The 11,751-nt window shown below is 36.6% G+C and overlaps 1 protein-coding gene across 2 annotated transcripts in view; it reads right to left on the bottom strand.

The window, feature by feature from the left end:
* LOC125193959 (phospholipid-transporting ATPase 1-like) overlaps positions 1-800 on the bottom strand; it is a 10,516-nt gene extending 9,716 nt beyond the window's left edge. Inside the window, exon 1 of one of the 2 annotated variants that reach the window (XM_048091925.1) lies at positions 498-800. The gene's annotated coding sequence lies outside the window, so the exon portion shown is untranslated. The other variant, XM_048091927.1, reaches the window with a different exon arrangement.
* Positions 801-11,751: the final 10,951 nt, after the last annotated feature.

The following is an 11,751-nucleotide window of genomic DNA, read 5'->3' as shown; positions in this document are numbered from 1 at the left end:
AGAAAAAGAATCCATCAACACTAACAAAACGAATTTCTTAAGGTGAAAAATCGGTAAAACCCTACAATCCCCAACCTGAAAATTGAGTCACCAAAGGATAAGATTTGAGGAGACGATGATATCCCCGGGGTAAATCAGCAAGACAAAATGGGGAGGCGAAATCAATGCATTACTACTGGAGCATTTGCTAAATTTGGTACTACCAGTTCAAAATAAATTCACTCAAAAAGCTAAGCTCTTAAACCCTAGTAGACATGAGTGCTAAATAAAAACACAGCTTTACCTTGAGAGAGAGAAAAGAAAGCAGCAGATCCAAAAATCCAATCGAATCAGTGATGAAACAGAAAGTAAAGGACTAGAAATGCATCACCGCCGAAAAAGAGGAACAGCATTTAAGATAAATGAAGACGAAAGAAAAAACAAAAACGAAATTCGGAATGATTACGTGCAGATGAATTATAGATAAAAGGACGGGAAACAATAAAGAGAGGACTGACCTTGAAGCGCAGAGAGATGGCCCGTCTATTTATGAATGCACTGAATACGAAGTCGAAAATTTGGCAGATTTCAGATCTCCGATCCCTTTCTTTGTTTATCCGCTTCTGTTTCTTCAATCCACAACACTTCTTCTTTTTCTTTTTCTTTTTCTTTTTTTTAAGGAAGAATTAATGAAATTAAATTAGTGAACAAGTGATTAGGAATAGAAGAAAGTGTATTTGTTCTGCAACTGAAGCAAATCAGCAATTGCTGGTAGGGATGATTTAGATTGAGATTTGAGAGAGATTATACGGCTTGATATTAGGCTTTATTTTTATTTTTTTTATATATATATTTTCCCTTTCAAATTTGTTCGAATCCAAAAATTAATTCAAATGACAAATTAAGCACTCAAATACGTTGCTTTTGCTTTTAATATATCCTATATACAACCAAACCAGCAAATCAATCATATATATAGGAAATCAATTTAATTATCATATGTTGGCTTTGCCCTTTGATATTACATGTAAAATTAAAACTATGTACAAGAGGTTGTGGTTTGGAACATGCGAATAATAGAAATCCACTTTTCCAACTAACTCTTACATATGTGAATTTATAAATATTCTAGAAATATGTAAATAAATAGATGGTGCATATTCACATAATAAAATAAAAATTTTAATGCGCGGTCACTACATTATTATAATTATTCAAATAGTAAAAATATATTATGGATTAAATATAATTTAAAGAGTAAGAGCATCCCCATCCGTGCTCTTAGCTAAGAGCACGGAATGGGCCCCCCACTTTTACTGCTTGTCCTTAGCTAAGAGCACAACACCCACATCCGTGCTCTTCTTAGCTAAGGCCAATTTCATGGGTCCCACCATTCTATTATTCAATTTAAATAAAAACATTTCCACAATATTAAAATGCATTAAAATATCCGAAATACTATTACAAATTACAAAATAATTAAAATTTACATAATTAAAATCCTAAAAATTAAAAATTACAAAATAAAATCCTAAAAATTAAAAATTACACTACTCGTTGCCGAATTTCGCCCAAATGTGATTGATTAGATCTTTTTGTAGCTCAGTGTGGGCTCTTGTATCGCGCATTGTGTGTGTCTTCTTTCCATCCTCTCGTTCACCGTCGTATGCACACCTCGGCGTGGGGGAGACCTCGCGGTTGAGCTTCCGGCTTCATCCTCGTCGTAAAAGTTACCCGCCATCGGTCCTTCGTTAGCTATAATCATGTTGTGCAAGATAATGCACGTGTACATGATGTCGGCGATATTCTTAACGTACCAAAGCCGAGAAGGGGACTTCACAATGTTGAATCGGCCTTGAAGGACACCAAAAGCTCTTTCGACGTCTTTACCGAGCAGACTCTTGACGCTGCGCAAAAAGAATCCGTCTTTGCTCTTGTGGATTGTTGAACGACTTCACGAAAGTCGACCACCTTGGGTAGATACCATCGGCGAGATAGTAACCCATGTGGTATGCATTTCCGTTGACGGTGAAGTCGATCGCCGGTGCTACACCATTCAAAACATAATCGAAGAGTGGTGAAGAATATAACACGTTCAAGTCGTTGTTGGATCCGGCAACACCGAAATATGCATGCCAAATCCATAGGCGGTAGTCGGCGACCGCTTCAAGGATAAGCGTTGGGCCGCCACCTTTGTGGCCGCTTAAGTGTTGCCCCCTCCAAGCAGTCGGGCAATTCTTCCACTTCCAATGCATGCGATCAATCTTTGCCTAGCATACCGGAAAATCGTGGACTGTTTCGTGAAGACGAAGCAACCGTTGACAATCGTCGGTGGTGGGTGCCCGAAGGAATTCCTCGCCGAAAGCAGAACGAACGCCGTCGCAAAAATTTTGAGGCATAGGATTCCGAGTTGACTCACCGACATGCAAATACTCGTCGAAGAGGTCAGCCGTTTGCCCGGTAGCAAGTTGTCGGATGGCACAAGTAAACTTTTGTAACGCCGTGAGACTTTGCCGACCTGTTGCGTCTGCACTTTCTTGAAAATATTCAACGCGGGTGGACAATGTGTTGACAATACGCATAAACAACCGTTTTGACATGCGAAAACGGCGCCGAAAGTAATCTTCTGGATACCGCGGCTTGTCGGAAAAATAGTCGGCAACGAGCCTTTCATGGGCTCCCTCTCGATCACGAGGGATGTAGCGACGTTTTGCTCTAGTTGGTTGAGGAGGAGGGGCGGGGGTATTGGCGGCGACATAGGCTTCATAGGCGGCACGATATTGTTCATAATATTCTTGTTCTTCGCGCTCCGCTTCCGCAATGAGATTGGTGAAATCCATTTTTGAATTTTTGAGAGAGAGTTTAGGTGAGAGAGGAAGATGTAGATGATTAGTATGAAAAAGTATGAATGAGAGATAATTTGATGTGAAAAGTGGATGATGAATGTGTGTATTTATAGATGATTTTGGGATTAAAAAAAAATCACAAAAATCCAAAAAAAACATCTATAAACGGCTCTATTTTTTTGGAAATCCAAAAATATATTTTTTTATTTTTTGGTATTATTTTGAATTATTTATGCATTTTTTAAAAAAAAATTAAAAATCGAATTTGTCAACGTTAATGCCGTTGGCCAATCAGAGCGTGCCACGTATGGGCTGCTCAGCGGCACGAATGTGCTCTTAGCTAAGAGCAGCGCCGTGCCGCTGGCACGGACGGACGAGCTCCATCGGCGGACTGACGAGCTCGTGCTCAGCGGCACGGACGGACGGACGGCAAATTTCAACCGCTGCGGATGCTCTAAGGGCCAAATGTGGTCCTAAATATATATTTCTTTTTACGATTTTGGTCCTAGATATTACATTTTGAATTATTCAGTCCCACACATTTAAAATCGGGTTGGACTCAATCCAAAACGGACGGCACCGTGGAAAATAAACGGTCTACGGTATATTAGTCGATTTTAACCTACTTATTAATTTTAATTACGAAATTTAATTTATTTAGAAAAATAAAAAAATATTATTCTTAAAAAACTAAATACAAAAACCCTTATCTCTTTATTACCTGCCGCTTCTCCTTCACCACCGCCAGCAGCCCCACACCTGCCCCTCCGGCGACGCCACCACCCTTCCTGCGCACAAACACCAAGCCTTCATCGAATAGACCAAACAAATAAAGAATGAAACAAATCTGGGCAAGAAAAAAACAACTTTCATAGTCCAATCTGGCTCAAACCGGAAAGATCGAGAACCGGAGAAAATCTCAGCGTAGTCGACTGGCTGGAACTTGGCTCTAACGCCTCCGGAGAGCACAATGTCGGCGTAGGGGTTGCTGCGCGAGAATAAAGAGGAGGCCTTAGAGTGCTTTCTTTTGTGCGGTGGTCGAGAGAGCAACTCCATGGAAATGGATAGGTTCGATCTTCTGTTGTTTTGAGTTCAGTTCTCGGTGGTGGCGGGCCTGGCGACGGTGAAGGAGAAGGGTATTTTTCATTTAGTTTTTTAAGAATAATAATTTTTAATTTTTATAAAAAATTAAACTTCATAATTAAAATGCTTAAATGGATCAAAATCGACTAAACAGACGTTAACCGTTTATTTTTCACTATTTCATCCATTTTGGACTGAGTCCGACTCGATCTAAAATGTATGGGATTGAATAATTCAAAACGTAATGTTTAGGACTAAAATCGTAAAAATGCAATATGTTTAGGACCACATAACCACCTAGTTTGTACTCTGGTGTCTACATCAAAAGGGTAATATATATTAATTAAGAAAATTGTTGCTTGCATTCTGCGAATGTTTTCATTTCATATTATTATTATTAAATTCATCTATTGTTTTTTTCACTAATGCAAACACACAAGTAGGAGTCTTCTTGTCTTATGTTGATAGACACATGAAAGTCCAAAACCCAAATAATGAATGGCATATGTGTAAGGTATTGGAATGGGATCGTGTGGAAATTGTGGACCGAAATGCGCTATTTTTTTAAAAGAATTTAGGAAGTAATACAAAAATATGTAGTATTTTCTAATGGATCGAAATGGACTATTTTTTTATTTTTTCTTTAGGAAGTAATATAAAAATGTGTAGTATTTTCTAAAAGAGTGAATTACACAAATCACAAATAATCTTTGGCTTTTAAGAAAGTAAGACCATAGACTCTTGATAATAAATACTTCCTTTGTTCCATGTTAATAGAGTCATTTTTCTGTTTTAGGAAGTTCCAACATAATTGGGTCATGTTTATTTTTGGCAAAAAGTAATCCTCATTCTTACTTTGTTCTTTCTTTAACTCTCTTACTTTATTCACCATCCATTTAACACACTAGTCTTGAACTTCGTGTGAAAAAAAATACATCTATTAACATGGAACAGCGAGAATATATCTTCATACATCCCTAGCATAGTAGCATTCAACATAATCACGAATGGGGTCAATTTTCACCTTTATGGACATCTTTAGGACCAAAATGCCACCCAAGTCTTTTAATGCAGTTTTGTACATTTGATCTCTGCTGCCATCTGATAGTGTCAAATCTCCAATTTTCCTCACCTATTCCCCATGTCTTAAAATTGGCTAGGTCCAGTTTAAAAGTTTTTTTTAACTAATTATGAGTATTTTAAATAGAAATCATGTTGCATGGGTATCCAAATCAGGGGATGCTTCCACGTTAGTCACAGAATTATTTATTTCTTATTTCAAAAATATGGAGTGATAACTACCAACCGCTACAACTAAAAAATATTGAATGAATTTACCTTTCTACGTCGCGTGAACCCACGCGCCGCCGTGTGACGTGACAGCGGAACAACTCCCCGGCACAATATGTTTTATTCTCACACAATTTTGTGTTCGTTCCTCAATATACCTTTTTCACTATGTATATTATAGCATATGATAACTGGGTGAAAATATAAATTTGTTGTACGGTACTTGCTTCCAGAAAACAAGTTAAAGACATCATAAAACACGCTCAAGAAATCATGTATCTTCTCAATTTGATTCCTTCCTGTTAAAGAAGGACAAAACTTGTTGTTGGGAATCACAAAGTTCCAAATTCATGAAAGCTTTCGTATAATATAGTGCATTATCAAGCATAAAAAATGTTGAATTCACTTAGGAATCATGTCTTGCCTTAAACCTCTCTTACTCTCCAAACCTACTTTGCTCACACATTCCAAAAACTTTTGTTTTCTCATTTGTGAACTACACACGTACTCCCTCCGTCCCACTGAAGATGGCTCACTTTCCTTTTTGTTTTGTTCTAGCCAAGATGAACCATTACTAAAAATAGAAACTCATTTATCTCTATTTTATTATCTCTCTCTGTTACTTTACTCTCTCCACTTCACATAAAATAAAGTTGCATAAATGTCCGTGCCGCCCAAGGAAGGGCCATCTTCCTTGGGATGGAGGGAGTACTTGGCACTGTCATGAATCTTAATTACAGATTGTTCAATGTTATCCAAACCAACTTGGATAACCAAATTTATTGTATGTGCACAACAACGAATATGAAAGAATTCACCTTTACTAAGAAGTGAATTATTGAAATTCATTTACGTGAGCAAGTAGTCAGTTGAGCAGTCATTCGCCGCAACATTGTCCAATGTCAAACAAAATACTTTGATCTCAATCACCCAATCACATAATATAGAAAATAACTTGTTATACAGTGTTATGCCAGTATGTGGTGATGACATGAAAAAGAAGTTCAACAACAACTTTTGTAAGACCCAATCTTCGTCAATGAAGTGACATGTTAGTGAAATATAACCATCACTAGTAATGGAACTCCAACAATCAGATGTCAAATTGATTCTACTAGGTATTTTACTTAATCTAGACTTAATCACAATCTTTTCTCCTTCATACATTTTAAGCTATTGATGAGGTTCATTTCATGCATCGACTTTTGGGTGATTTTACACGTATTTGGGGAGATAATTCACGAAATTTGAGTTAAATGTGCAGGAATTGCTGCTAGGTCAGTTAGAGGGTGCAACTTAACCAAGTAGATGATAACGTAGCAATTTGGAGCAAAAATGCATAAAAAAGTCATCAACTGATCAAGGAGAACAAATGGCGTGTTGACATAGCAAATTGTACAAGAAAAGATGAAGAATCGGCAGTCTGATAAGTCAAGTTTTGAGCATAGGTTACTAGTCAGTTTACTATACTTAAACAAATAATATGCAAAATTAGTTGCTAAGTGTGGAGGAAATAGTTCTAAATTCATGCAAAGGGTGTCGGAGGCAAATCAAGTAAAAAAAGGAGTAAAAAGAGTGCAAACTGGTCAGTAGACCACACCATGGAGTCAAAACAGATAAGGAGGCCGCTTTAGAAATTCCTAAGAACAGAAATGTCTAGTTATTGAAGGATGTAACGCTAGGGGTTTGGGCCACGCCTCCCTGTAAATAGAGGGTCTTACCGAAGAAGAATGAGCGTTTAAAGCCACCACTCTCTTAGTTTAAATTAGTTTTGCTCCAGATTTACCATAGTTCAGCTTAATTCCAGCTTGTTCTAGTCATTCTTAGTTAGCTTGTTGAAGATACCATCATTTATTTTTAGTTCTGGCGCATTTTAATTTCATATCTCAAGTGTTTTGAAGTTGAATCTCGTTTTTCCACCGTTTGTTATTGTTTAAATTGTTGCAATGTAGAAGTTTTAGTTAGATCTCATGTTGTTGCAATTGATAGCTTAGATGTTTAGATCCATGCTACTTACGTGCTTTCCAGTTGGCTAGTTAGCGTAGATCTGCATTTTCGGTACCGATTCCGTGTTTCCGTACCTTTTCCAAGCATGCTCTGTTTTCTTGCCATGGTGTTTTCAAGCTCTGTTTTTGTAGATAGATGAGAAAAATGAAGTAGAAAATCGCAACAAAATCTGAAAAGTATCTTAGGCTTAACTGTTTTTGTCTGAATATTCTTTTGCTTTTCCAGTCTACATGGTTAGTGCATAGCCAATTAGAGCAGTGGTCCTCTTTTATTTTTTTCACATGCATGTCTATTTTAGGAAAGTCTTTAGCTTCTTAGCTCGTAAGTCTTAATTGCTTTTAGTTGCTTTCATGTTTTACTAAAATGATTAAAAATATTTTCTTTTTTTATTTTCTTTCCCTACCTCCGCTGTCTAGTTGGTCAGTTAGTTAGAGTTCACTTCAAGTAGTTAGTTTTACATACCAGTCAAGTAGTTAAACTTAACCCACTCTATAGTTGCATGGCAACAGCCAACCGTTCCCCACAAACAACTTCCGATAGCCCTCTATCCTTGTGGGATTATCTTTACTTCCTTGTATTAATTAATAGTATTGTGGGTTAGAATTTTGAAAACACTTAGGTTGCACGTCCAACGACACGAGGCTAGGTCTAGAGATTCAACTTGACCAACGTAAAGAGTCTAATTGACCAGTCTGCCTTTTATCTCATATTTGCAAATGCACGTGCAAAAGAAGCCAACTTCAGCCATCAACATTCAGCGTGTTTCTAGTAATCAAGTTAATATCTCATCTAATATACTGAAAACAAGCCACAATGTGTTCATACTCCATAAAAGCTAACCAACATCCTCTGTTTTCTTTCTACGACAACTATCCAAATGACGACGCAAGTATCCTGTTCCAAATTTACTTGAAATTAGTTGATATTTATGGCCACAATATAAACTTTGACATGTCCATGTACAACTACCATCCAATTCAACTTTAAAGTGATTTCATACATTAGACCTTTGTTTTTTTTTTTTTTGTGTCGACTTTGGTGGCTTAGGAGCATTCAAATTAGGGTTCTCTGTAATCTCCATGTCTTGGACCTCGTCATCGTTTGACATTTGTGACGCTTGACTTGTCAATATTGGGGAGCCTCCATAATCTTTGGAGTAGCTCCCAGTGTTAGGATTGGTATACTAAAAAGCATATTTTGAGCATGTTGCACGGATAGAATTGTTTGTATATAACAAACTCTACTTTACACTTTTAATCCAAGACGAAAAGAAGTAAGTTTATCGCATTGGTGTTTGCTTATGCATTTATAAGATGTTTCTCAAACATTTAAATGTTTAAGAAACAAACAAGTCTAATTCTTCTGCATAGTAGATTGGTCGTGAACGACGTTCACAATGAAGGAACTGGCAGCGGAAGCATTTTGCGTTTGATTATCATAATTTAACAATTATTAATCGAGCAAATAAATCACATAATAATCAGATCTATTTAGCAGATTATTTAGACAAAATCTATTCGCATAATTCTCACATGTATCATGCTCATAACTAGAATTAATCATGCTTTAGGAAAATTGAAACCTAAAACATGCTTTTCAATTTACTTTTTACTAATCAAATTGACCCACAATTTAATATAAGCTTTAATTGGAATATTACGAGCAACCACTGCCCGCCACTACGTAAGTAATATTGAACTCTCCCCATCCAAACTGAAATTATAAGTAATCCGGGTTTCCGTTTTAACTTTCATTTCCCGCGCTTAAGATAAAAATTTCCATTAATTAATTAATGTCTGCTATGGACTTAATTAATTATTTTTTTTATTAATTCCAAGAGTGGACTTAGCATGAAACGCTTATTTATTATTCATAGAGTGATCAAAACTCCAACTAGCTAGGTTCCGAATAATAAAACATTGTTTCGCGCTCCTCTTGAGGACATTATCAAGCGAGACTCACCTCTCGCATGATTCAATAGCATAGCAATCCTAGCACCGCTAGATATTAATCACCACTACCCAATATATCAAGATTATTGGGTTACGAAAAACCCGCACTATTTGATAAGTCAAAGTAATGCATAATCAATACCGATGCTCAATGCTAATCTACATTGATTAAGAAACAAATATTTATCAAGACTTCGCCTTTCAGTAGATAGCCCAAGGACAAGTCTTGCTGTTAGATCCGTTCAGTGCTATAGCACACCAATGTCATCTTATTTCAGTAAGGCTTAGAAATATGCGGACTGGCATTGTAACCTTTCACGATGGATAGTCTAATTCCATGTAGGTTGTGAAATTCTTTTTTTTCTTTGTTTAGGACTGACCTTGTTACGTTAAAGTGGACGCCGCCCACAACCGGTCTACTAAAACAAAGACTTAGACTTTGTTAAGTTAACTTATATATTTAAACATGCAATTAACATCCATTAAATGTAAAAAACATAACAACATTATGACAAAAATAATCTGTTTTATTACTTGGAAAATAAAATAAGAGTTTTACAGTATTCAATCACTCGAAACGTGATTTCTAGTATACAAACTCTAACACACAAAAGGTAACGCAGTCGGTTCTTTGTAAAAGAGAAATAGAATTTCACAACCTACATAGACTACCTATTGTGAAAGATTGCAGTGTAAGTCTGCATGTTTCCTTACCTTAGTAGATAAACGACACTGGTGTGGTATTGCACTGAAGGATCTAACAGTTGAGATAAGTCTTTCTTGCTATTTACTGATAGACGAGGTCTCGGTGATTTTTATTTCTTGATCATTGTTGATTATGCACTACTTTGATTTATCAAATAGTGCGGATTTTTCGTAATCCAAGAATGTTGATATCTTGGGTAGTGGTGATTAATGTCTGAAGATTCTAGAATTGTTATTGCAACGAAACTTGTGCTGGGTGAGTCCAGTTTGATAATATCTTCAAGAAGTGTTCGAAAAATGTTTTATTATTTAGAAACCCGGCCGGTTGGAATTTATCCCAGAATAATAAATAAAGATTTTGAACTAGATTTTGGTAAAAGTTATTAATTAATTAAAGTCAAATAGCAGACTTAGATTAATTAATGTATATTTATATCTTAAACACATGAAATAATAAATTAAAGAGGTAAAGCCCGGATTACTCGTAATTTGGAATTGGACGGGCAGACAATATTATTATGCTATAGTGGATGATAATAATATTCTGTTTGGATTTGAATCAAATTAAGGCTCAATTTAATTAGTAAAAGTCCAACAGGTTTGGCCAAGTCCAACCTCCATGGATCCCTAATCTGGCCCATTATAATTTTATATAAAGGAGGAGATGAAAAAATAATTATATTTACAATTAAATTAACTCAAAATTTCGTGCTCACTGATACGCTCGGATTTTGCACTATTTTAAGGCCATTATTTGGTCCGTTTTTGATGTCAAAGTCACTCTACACGTCCATTATTTGCATATTTTGTCTATTTTGGTATTTTGACGTGTTTTGTGAGAAACGTGCATAATTGAGCCGAAAAAGGGAGCCAAAACGCAAAGTGTGGAAATCTGGAGTCAGACGGCGACCGCCGCGGATATGTGCGGCGACCGCCGGCGCCCGGCGGACAGATCAATGCAGTTGGTCCGCCTCGAAAAATACGTTTGGAAGAGAAGTCTCGTCCGGCGACCGCCGGAAATCGTGCGGCGGTCCGCCGCCGATGGAACATACTCTCTGGGGCGAATCCGAGAAGTCCTAGATTTGCGCCCAGATTTACCATATTTTGGAGATCTTTTCCTTCTACAACAAGGATTGGTTTTTCCTTATAAATAAGACCTCAAGCTTCATCAAAAAAAGGAGAGTTTCTACTTGCAAATACTTCATAGAGATCAAGAGCTAGAGTACTTCACTTGTGCAAGGAGTTGGAGAAGGATTTCAAGAACATCAAGAACGACAAGGATTCAACCTACGAGTTTTATTTGCTTTAGTTTTATGTTCAAATTGTCTTCCCTTCAATCTATGTTTTTAGCTTATTCAATTATGTGTAACTAAACTCATAGGATTACTAGGGATGTGTTAGTAACGACTTTGGTTATACAAATTCCTTTTTCTATTTAATATCCGTTTTGTTTTTACTTTGTTTCTTCCCTAAGCAGTTCTTATGTTGCATGATTGAGTGACACAATCTTGCATGATTTAATATACTCCCTCCGTCCCACATTTGGAGTCACTTATTGTTATGGCTCGGTTTTGAAGGTGAGTCTCTTTTGACTTTTGATTTTTGTTTGGGTTTATTTTAATATAGATAATGGCATTTGGATGTAATTTTGATGAAGAATGTGGTAAAATTGTATGACCAAATATGGAAAATTCTAAAAGTGACTCTTAAACTGGACGGACTTTTATGGCAAAAAGTGACTCTTAATCTGGGACAGATGGAGTAACTTGCTTCATAAGAATCATAACTGTGACAGAGTTCTAGCGAGTTAGATTCACTTAGTAGACACTACAGTTAGCTTCCCTTAAAACGGCACTGTTAATTGAGAGTGGAGACTTTTCAAGGGTTTT

Source organism: Salvia hispanica, chromosome 6 (genome assembly GCF_023119035.1).
Source record: "Salvia hispanica cultivar TCC Black 2014 chromosome 6, UniMelb_Shisp_WGS_1.0, whole genome shotgun sequence".
NCBI classification, from domain to species: Eukaryota; Viridiplantae; Streptophyta; class Magnoliopsida; order Lamiales; family Lamiaceae; genus Salvia; species Salvia hispanica.
This window is presented reverse-complemented; position numbering and strand designations above follow the sequence as displayed.